Here is an 11,470-nt window from a genome sequence, read left to right as displayed (position 1 = left end):
TAACGCGCCACGGGCATGGCATTGAATAATATTTTGATCAATTAACAAGTGGAAATCTTATTCTAAAATCGGTGAGCAATTCTTCCAAATTTAAATTACGAACTTTTAAAATATCTCGTGTGATTGCGTGTTCTTCTAAAATTGAGCTGTTCTTTAAATTTCTAATTATATCAATGGTTGAGTCATTTTTAAATGCAGGTGGGAACATCCAAAATATTTTCTGTGCTGAGCCCTAAGCTGTAGGGATTAAAAATGAAATTTTGTAGGTCATATTAGTCCCGATCATAAGCCAAATGTACAGTCCTCAGTTTGTTATACTTTTTCTCCATTCTACGGCTGGATTTCTTTCAATATCCACAAAAATTTTGGAGTAAATTTTCGGGACAATACGAGATAGTTGGGCTACTCCACCACCTATATGGGACTTAGGTCTTTTCATGGCTTCAATATAATTCTTATAAAAGTCATAATAATTAAGTCATTTGTCTTCTTCTAAAATAGCTTTTTCAGCTAGTTGCGGACTTGCTGTAGCCTTATATATAATTAAAGGTATTACAAAATTGTTGTAAAAATCAACTCTTTTTTGAAGGTTAAATATTTTCCAAAAATAAATTCTTTTGTTGACGGAGGTCCGAATTTCGTTCAAGCTATCTTCATGAATTCCATATTATACCCAAAATTTCCACCATTCTTCAAACTTAACATCTTCGGACTTTAAGATCCTTTTCAGGCTTCCAAGAGCCCAAAAGTAAAATAAAGTTCTTATTTTTATTCACAGCCAATCCTGTTTTTTCTAGAAACTTCCGAAAATAATTAAGTAAGTCTTTTATTCTGGCAATTAGCTGAGACTTAGAATTCTGAACAGTCTACAGTTAAAGTTACATCATCTGCATACAAATCAATAATATGCTGAGATCCCTCAAAGCCTCTGTACCTCTTTGTAAACCCTAACCTGAGCTCTTCGATTGCAGTTATGAAAAGAAGTGGAGCCGAGGGGCATCCCTGACGACAGCTCTTTTCTAAGATGATTGGCTGGCTTTCTAGTCCATCCAATGTGATCGTTGAAGTGCCGTTATATAGCAAGGCAAAAAAAAATTGTTTGAAAAAAAGAAGTAGACTCGGCCCATAGGCATTTATTAGACTAAAACTCATCCCATTTAAAGAAATTCGAATTTTATGCCAATCGCTTTTGTAGGAAGACTCTTTAAAACAGGAAACATTATTTATTTTCTTTGAAATAAGAGTCAAGACTCCTCTATGAGATCCATATCCACTATTTAAACAAATGAAATCTTTTAGGTAAGCAGAATGGATAGTTATTATAGCAAGAAGAAGAGATCTCCTGAGACAAACGATGTCAGTATCCATTGACATCAAGTGATTCATTACTGCATGTCTAGATCTTTTATCTTTATCCCCTCTCGGATTTAAAGAAATTATTCTATGGATGCCCATATTCATTTTTTGTTCCTTTGAAATTTTATTAGGTAAGAAGTCCACAATTTGGGTCTTTATTTTTTTGTTTGATAGCTTCATTTTATAATAATGTAAAAAATAAAATAAATGGATAACAGGAGTGGTCCAACAACTATCGAGAAGCACCAGACTCAGAGCTGTTTGACTGTTTTTTTCTATTTTACAGGGGAAATATCTGTATCCAGTATACTTCTTTTTCACACAGAAAAAGCACAAGTACGGCCTCCCAGAATTGTATGGACGCCCAAATGAGGGTTGGATTGTTTTTTTGGCTTTCTACTTTCTCCATTATTCGTCTTATCATTTTCTAAAAGAGAACACCCGTTTCCCTTATCCGAATAATTGGTATCCACTTGTTTTACATCATCATTTGTCAGATCATTGTTTACTCTGGAAGACTTCTCTTCATCTTTTTCTCCTACAGTTTGGGTCTCACATACCTCTTTAATTTCTTTTTCGGATAAAGAATCTTTATCAATTATAGAAGACTTATCTTCATTGTTGTCTTCTACCAATTGGACCTCCTTATTCTCTTCAATTTGTACTTCTGATGGAAGACGTTCTTGCATGGCCTTTTTGAGAGCCCTGTATATTCAAAAGTTTAAGCCGTTTTTCCAAGCAATAATGATCAAAATAGAAGCCGCTTTGACATTGAAGTTTCACTCCAGAAAACTTCAGGTAAATTAAATTTTCTTGCACTGGTAAAATTTGAGGTATAGACGCAGGATCAGCTACAATTTCCACGATGTAGTGACTGTCACTCCAAATCTCCCAATGACTTTTATATTTTCACTCTGCATTGTCATCGATATGTTTTTTTTTTTTTTTTGGGGGAAGGGGTGGGGGGTTGGATAGGGATTTATAATTTGCCAAAATTGCTTCAACTATTCAACCTCATTTACTCTTTCGAAAGTATTGATAAGCGTCACAGCCAATTTCTTCATTCTATTAATACTAACATTGTCAATTCCTTGTATTTAAATAGTGACATCCTCGATTGAACCGTCCATATTTTTTATTTTCATCACATCAATTTTACCCCTAACGTCTATAATTAGTATTAAAAAAAGTTTGACCCGGACTAAATCTCATTAAAACCATATTTCATAACTATATTGTAAATATCAATGTGTTGAACATTATCTCCTTTAAAGCATAAACCTTCCGCATTTTCCATTGTGGGCACAAAAGTCTTCCATTTAAAGTTATTATGCAGGGTTATACGAACCGCTGCATCTCTATGAATGCTTATAGTATCCTTTAAGACATTTGAGTTGCCTCTTCTATTATACCTCGATGATTTCCTGATATAAAAATTAGGAGGTTTAACGAGCCTATTTTTTAAAATGTTCCGACTGTTTTTTTATAATTAAATAAAGTAAGTTATATAATATGTACCAAGAAAGGATACCCTTTCTTTATATGTATATATGAAAATTAAAAAAAATATAAACACCCCCACCCCCCAAAGAGAAGAAGAACAATCAAAAACATTGACTTGCTTTAACCTAGGGATCTCAGGAGACAATCTTCCACTCTCAGAAACTGACCTCCAATACACTGTATTCCAAAAATAACGAGGGAAAAATGGGTCTTCTAGCACTTAAAACACTTTTTACACATATAAAAAGGCCCAAATATGCCTTGAACTCACTAAATCCGAATTAAATTTACACAGCACAAAAAAGACGTCTCCATTCAATACATAACACACGCTTTCATCCTTCATCTTTTTCAATGTTTTTCGGACTATGTTAGAATCTTTACAAAAAAATTTGTTAGTATTCTCAGATTCAAGTTTATAATCAGAGAAGAAAAAATGAAGTTCACAAAGGGCGGAATATTTTGAAGGCTCCTAATTTTGGCGAGATACAGCTTGAATCAAAAGTTTTTTTAGTGACTCATCCTTAGGAAACATATGAAAATGTGGTTTTCTTATGTTTCCGGGGGCAGTTTTGTTACTTTCGGACTTCGTTGCTCTGTAGCCACTACGTCAATCAGGTGCAATTCAGATATTTCCCACGATTCTATACTAAAATAAATCAAACTCTGTATTTTAGTCCTTTTAAGCCATTTTTTACGTTAATTTACTGAAAAAAAAACTTCAAATTGCGTTATTTCTTTGCTCAAATACATTTATACGTCCTCGAAGTGCTATATTTGATGATTAAAAGATGAATTTCTAATTAAATACACCAACTTTGGATTTTTTGTGGAAAATATGGTCATTTTATGCCATTTTTGTATAGAACCAGTTTTTGATGAATGGTGAAATCTAAAAAAATCCAAATTTCCTTAATTTAATTAGAAATTAATCTTTTAATCATCAAATATAGCACTTTGAGGACGTATAAAGGCGTTTGAGCAAAGAAATAACGCAATTTGAAGCTTTTTTCAGGAAATTAAAGTAAAAAAAGTCTTAAAAGGACCATATTTTACGAAAAAATCCAAATTTCGTGTATTTAATTAGAAATTCATCTTTTAATCATCAAACTAAATATCACGCTTCCTACTTATTACTGTATTACTCAGTATCATTTAATATTGATATATTCCAACCATATCTAAGTAAGATTTAGACTAGTATTCATTGTATATTCATATATTGTTACTTGTATTTTCAATCTCTTTGAGTCATGGAAGGGGGGAGAAGCTGCGAGAACCTTCATATTCTTAGTTGTTAAGATATTATTGATTAGACATACATATTAACTAAAAGTTTTAAGTTTATTTCAGGTAAAACTATGTCCAACAGCGTGCCAGGAGAATTCGCCTTGAACATTTTTGCCTTGTGACGCTTTCACTTTGAGTTTTCCGCCGTATACCCCTCTCGCCTTGGGACGTTTTCGCCTTGTACTGATTTACCTTACGACGTTTTCACTTAGATACTTTTTGCTTTCTATTAGACGAAAGGAAATATACCTTGAGTTATAAAAGTCAATACGTGTTAGGAGATTCAAACCTCACGAGAAAAAAAAATTATATTATATGTATATTGAAGTCCTAAGTCTAACATATTTTGAATAAAATTCTCCTTGACTTTCATAGTCAATGCCCTATACATTAGTCTTTTTTTTTTATAGTGCAACCCGCTAACTACGATACTTTATCTGGACTGAATTCATCTAATGAATGAATAATAGACTTTTTTTTTAATTATTTTAAAAAATGATAAGATAATCCTAAATCCTCCTAGTAATTTGTCTTCTATTAACAACGTCCATCGTCGGCGTAAAGACCAATTATAAAGGGTTTGTCATCAAATGACATACCACAGTCACCGTACTTGTACTTAATTTCTATGGTCTAAATCTTCTAAGCCCATAAAAGTAATAGATGAGCCGTCGGACATCCATGACGACAGCTTCTCATCAGTATTATAGGATTAATTTAAATTAACAGAGTAAATTTAAGTTAAGAATTGTCACCCTAATATATTTGAACCAGGGGTGTCCGCAGGAATACATATATATATATTTAATGCCCCCCCCCCAATTTGGTTTGTGAAATTCTTTTGTTTAAAAATGCAAAAATTATAATTTTTTGGAAAAAGAAACTGATTAATTGTTATATTTGGGTAAAAGCAGGGTTGTATGATTAAAATTAAGTTGATTTAATTCATACTTTTAATCGTTTGATGTTTTTCACGAATTTAAAAATGAGAAAATGAGTTGGATTGGAGGATTTCCAGATCTCAGATCAAATAATAATTCCATTCAAGATAAGTCCAATATATCACTTATAATTTCATCGTCAAGTTAAACTAATTATCTATTACTAGATATAATATGTCGTTAAGGATGTACGACGGCTCCTCCATTTTTTATTATGGCATAGAAGAATTAGCCATCAAAATTAAACACAAGTATAATTACTGAGATATTTTATTTAATGGCAACCCCCATATAATTAGTATGTATGCCAACGATGTAACTTTTTTTTAATTTCCTCACACAGAACCTATCGAATCAATATAGTACAAGTCTATACAAGACTGGTCTCCAAATTTCACAACCTCAACGTGAAGATGGTAGCAGTCGTAAATAAAAGCTACTTACTTCTATCTGCCATCTGTTGGCAGTTATTCACTAAAGTCTCAGACATTTTGGAGGCACAGTTGTGATGTAACAGTCGTTTGAGTGATTTGATTTAAGTGTTAATGAGAAAATGGACAAAATCAAGTATCGAGCTGTGATCAAATGTTTATTTTTGAAACTGGAAGCAATAGCATACATATAAAGGTCTGCCGTGTAAAAATTTCACGCATCTAACCCAATCCAACTTGGAGTAATTTATTAGGATTTTTTAGTTTTCTTCCATTTTTAAAATTGTTTTTATGTTGACTTGTTCTGAATATATTTTTTTTAACTAAAGCTGTGGGGAATGTTCATTGAGGTTGAGTGATAACCCTTTGAAATATTGCGATAAAATACTAACGCTTCTTAAAACTCATAAAAACATTACATCATTAAATTTGAATGATAAATGAAGATGAAAACAGACTTATTGTTTCCTTGAAGAAGGAAAAAATTCAATACTCTTATCAAGCAGAATAGTTAGGTTAAATTTTCCACATTTTTACTATTTCGTTATCAAAGCCTTCACTAATTAATTTCTTAAATTAAACAACAATTAAAATCAAATTCAAGTAACACATGAGTGAAAAAGTCTCGAGCTTAAACCGTTATGGACCCGTTTCTTTTCAGAATTACGCCACAAAATCGTCCATATAACTCATAATTATAGTCTGATTTTTAATTATGTTTACAAACTTGCTCAAAAGATCCTATAGCACAATTAAGAATATAATTTGGTATAATAATATAACTTAAATTACTACGTAGAATAAAAACTCGAAAGACTATTCACATTTCTGAATTCAATTTCAGCAAAAGTTAAAAAAAACTCCGGTCTATATAGTGTTACCAAAGAAAACACTTTTTTTTAAATTCAAAATTGCTTTGTTTTCTTAAGGTGTGGAGTCCCCATAAACCTTTTCAAGCCATTGCTTAGCTTAATTGGTATTTTTCCCAATCAAGAAGCAGTTTAAAGTATAAATAAGAAATTGTTTTAGTTACATTACTAACTTTACAAGTAGCCTCCCATTTAGCTCAATAACTCACATACTAATTAAGAAATAGTAATGAAATTTTGACACCTGTTTTTGAAGGTTGGTACAAACTGAAAATGAGCTGAATAAAAAAACAAAAAAAAAAATAGGGCCGTGTATGTATGAAGCCAAGGACTTTTCAACCCATCTGTTTGAATAGGGTGTGATCAAATAGGTGTATTTTTACGTTTGAAGGCATGGAAATAAACTTTTAAAAATCTCATTTTAAGAAATAAAGTTCAGTACACGTATTTTATCATACCCAATAATGCCGGTATATAAAAATAAAAGAAAACAGAAAATTAACATTGTAATCCCACCCATTTGTTGAATATTTTGAGCTAGAGCATCTTGGCTGTTTTAACTTTTGAACGGACTGAAAAAAGACGGAAAAGGTGCACAACTAGCATTTTTATTCAGTGTCAACCAACCTCCAAGGGAAAGAATCAAAATTTGAAAGAAAAAAAACATATGGTAGATAGACTTCTCTATTTTTTTTTTTTTTGTCATCTGTTAATTATTATTTAGATAATCTTTATTAAATATTTTTAATTGATAATTTTATTAATGACTGAGTATAAAATGACACAAATTCCAAACGAAGGTTGATTTATATAAACTGATATAAAAATATAAATCTTAGGTATGGAATATATAGAGTGATGGTACGGATCAATAACAATGGAAATTATTTGACATTGCGATAACGGACGAGAGAAAAAAGATAGTTGAACCAAAGAATCAAAAATATATTAAGTATTTTCTGCTATAAGCACCAACAATTTTATAGTATTGGATATAACCATTATTAAAAAAATATCGTTTTTAATCAAAATAGTTAGGGATTTCAATCTATCAATGATCATGTATTTGATTCATCTACTGAATCAAACCATAGAGTCACACTAATTAAATATATTTCAAAATGTAATGCAGCCATAAGATTATATCATTTAAGAAAACGTGAAATTGAGAGGATTCAAGGGACTAGAGTTCGGAGTATACTCACGAATGTTATTCAATTTAAGAATAACTCATTATTGATTCATGAATTGAATCATAGTCGGAATAATCTCGCAAATCCATTATTAATATTTTGAAAGGTTAAATAAAACTATATTTAAATTTAAAAATTGGAATAAAATATTCATATATTTACTTCATGAAATAATCTGCTCAAAAATACTTTAGTAACCTGCTAGTGCAAACACACTATCTTAAAGATAGCCAATGAAAAATTAAAAAGATTTTATTTATATATAATTTGTCTATGTTAAAATTCTAAACTAAAGCAGTATACTATGAATATATAGTAGGTAACTTTTTATTATAAAACCTCCTTGTATGCTACATTTTTTGTTGTGTTTTTATGTCCATTTGATGTAAATATAATCAAACCTGCACCCCTTTTGACGCTCTTGGAAATGCAACATATAACTCACGATGTGAGATTAGTGATCTGAGTAAAAATAAAGCCATTTTTTCAAATGTGTGACCTTGTGATTTATTTATTGGCCATGTTCCTTCTTCAAATATAACAAAGATAGAAGTTACATACTAAGATTAACTCGCTAATCCTTTTCTTCCCCTTCATTTGCCTAATTCCCTTTTTTAATTTGTATTTAATATACGTTCTCCCTTTTCCCATTAGTACAATAATTCGTTTTTGGAATTGTTTATTTATTTGGTACATTTTTTAATCGACTGCCAATACCTTTAAAAACTTTGAGAGACGGGGAATCGATCCTGTTTTATGCAGAAAAAAAAGTCAACTTACTAACAAAAAACAAACTGGCCCACAACAGCCCAGTAATCTGGTCTGCTCAGAATAAAACATAATTATAGGTACGTAAATCCGAACTCTGAACAACTTTTATTTAATGTTTAAAGTCTGTATTTGTCTCCGTTTTTGAAATAAATGCCTTTTTTCCCTGTTTTTTCTAAACGGGACGAACATCGGACACACACATAATTTATTTTAATACCATGTAAGGTTGACATCTTTAAATTTATATAATTATGATAATACAGTATTATAATAATATGAACTAACATTTAAAAAATAAAATATTATAAGTGTCTCCTATGTTTTGAACATACGTAACCATTTGCAATTCGAACTTTCTGATCAACAATTAGTACCAATTATTATCATTTTTAATCCCTACACTAATAAATAACAGTTTTCCAAATAAAGTTATATAATTTGACTAAAAAATTCCTTTATTTGAATACTAAATTTATTCATGTTTAAACTGAGCATTTTGTTTGAAATCAACTCTTTATATTAAAAAAAAATGGGCAAAAACTTTTTTAAAACAAAGAATTCCTCATCTTATATTTTTTTGACATTTTATTAATTGCAACAATAGTTTTATTTTTTAAAGAGTTGAGTCATACCACATAATATTTTTAAATTGAACTTTTCAATACTGGTTCATGCGTTGTGTTGAGTGACTTAAGGAACTGTTACATTTAGTATCATAGTAGAAATTAGAAGTTTTTCACTGTTTTTATATAATATTCCCATTCATCTCAAAGTCAAGGAACTATCCCATGGCATTGGTATCGCTACCCCATTTGGGGTCGATACCCACACGTTGGGACTAATTGATTTAAAAGTATGTATCCAATTCTTGGATATCAAACCGAAATCATAACTTATTCATTAGCTCTTTTACTCTTTAAAGCCAAGAGTATTTTTCAACATTTTTATTCATTTCATATCAGCTGCTAATTAGTTCTTAGAGCTTTCACTTCTTGGTCCGGTCCTTGGAATTATATACGACGAGTGATTGGGAAAAATATGACATATGTATTAAGAGCATTGCACATTAGAGCGGTTTAATTATGAACTTTTTTCGAATGTCGATTACACCTAGTGCGACAATTTGTCATATTGTCTTAATTGCAATTTCGGATAGGTAGTATCACATTGACCACAAATAAATTGTGCAACTAATCTATTAATCATTAATCCGATTAGCTTAAACTAAATTCCAGATCAACCTGGACGTAAGACATAAAAAAGAGTGAACAAAAAAAAACTCAGTCATCGTGCACTCATTAAGGAAAGCGGTTGAAGATCTTTACATTGAAAGCCTTGGCATATGAAGTGGCTTGTCAAAGCTCAATAAGGACATCAAATAAGAAACATCAATAAGGACATCAAATAAGAAACATCAATAAGAACATCAAATAAGAAACATCAATAAGAACATCAAATAAGAAACATCAATAAGAACATCAATATTATGTTCAATAAGAACATCAAAAATCTATGATTAAGGAATCGATGTTCAAATTGCTTAAAAATTGGAGTTTTGCAGACATTAATGCATTCGTTGATCCGGAATGACTGCAAGATGAAACTTTTCAAGTTACGCTACGGTCAGTAATTTACACAGACTATAAAAGCAAAAAAAAAAATGGGAAAGTCTGAGAAATTATTAGGTTGATTCACTCTGAGCTACCATCATGACAGTTTGGTATATCATCAATACGGCTTTCATCGTCAAATAGAGCTGCAAATCTGTTCGCCAGCGTGGAGAGGTTGTTATTGCATGTAGAGGAGGACATATTGAATAAAAGTTATAGTTAAATATAGTATTTAAACATATCACAAATTGGTTTTTGATGTGTCTTTTCCTGATTCCATTAAAATCACGTTTTTCATAAAAAAAATTTTGGCTCTCCCCTCTGTTTTACTATGCATCTTTAGAAATAAATTGCAAAAGTAGACGGGAATTCAGGGAGGGATTTTTACCGTACGGCGATCAATTAAAGAATAAACAAAATAGGACGATAACACTAGCTAGTGCCGTGGCTAGCACTTTTATGGGGGAGCTTGACCCCCTCCCCCCTAAAAAAAATGTTTATCATATCTTATACCTATATATTTATAACTCCTTTTTATGTTATTACTAATAACCCCTACAACGCGGACACCACCCTTTGCCAGTAAAAAATATATAATTAACCTATTTAAATAAGTAATTACTGAGCAGTATTGATAATTATGTGGGCTAAGTCCCTCTCCGCACTCCCAAATGATGAAAGCCAACACCGACTGGGGTTTTTATCCCTTTCAAATAACTAAACTGTTATTTATTTGTTCGTTTTGCCCATTTATATTAATAACAAAAGCCTTGCTCCCTTTTTCTCAGCGCACTATTTATGAATTCCATTCCCACAGTAGTATCGTATTTATGAATCAACAACTTCCAGGTGACTGGACAATTCCGAAAAAACTCCCGATTTCGATTCTTTCATATTTTAGATAATAGTAAAAATTTACAATTTGCCTAAATTTGTAAGAATTATAATTAATAAAATTAATCGCCTTCCTTAATTTAATTTAAGGAAGGTGATTCCACTTCCCGGCGAGCTTTTACCAAAAGGAGTTTTCTGAGGGAGAGTCATCCAACGGCAAACTGTCCATAGGCAAATTTTGTAAAGGCGAGCTTTTCTAGATCTCTTTACAAAACATATTCCCCTAAAATAACAATATCTGCACCTATTTTTAGAACACGTTTAGTTTGTGTTCGATTTGTTTCTTCTCAGTTTTCGAGCATTTTTTATCATAAATTATTTTATTACAATATTTGTAAAATTATAAGACTCAACGAACAAATTCACATTGTCGTTTTTTTATATATTGACAGATATATATTTAATAATTTTTATTTCATACCTTAAAGAAGTAATAAATAGTTCAATACCAGTAAAAAATAATGATAAATAAAAATCGGAATCGCAAATTAATCATTATTTTCCTGATGCTGATTTAAGAAAAAACACGAAGTTCTCTAATTCTCGATTCTGATTAATCGTCCCATCAGTGGTTACATGTATGCTATATTTCCAGGGGCGTCCACATAATTA

The sequence above is a fragment of the Lepeophtheirus salmonis genome, chromosome 11 (assembly GCF_016086655.4).
Source record: "Lepeophtheirus salmonis chromosome 11, UVic_Lsal_1.4, whole genome shotgun sequence".
In the NCBI taxonomy this organism is placed as follows: Eukaryota; Metazoa; Arthropoda; class Copepoda; order Siphonostomatoida; family Caligidae; genus Lepeophtheirus; species Lepeophtheirus salmonis.
The sequence above is the reverse complement of the archived record's forward strand: the minus strand, read 5'-3'. Positions refer to the sequence as shown.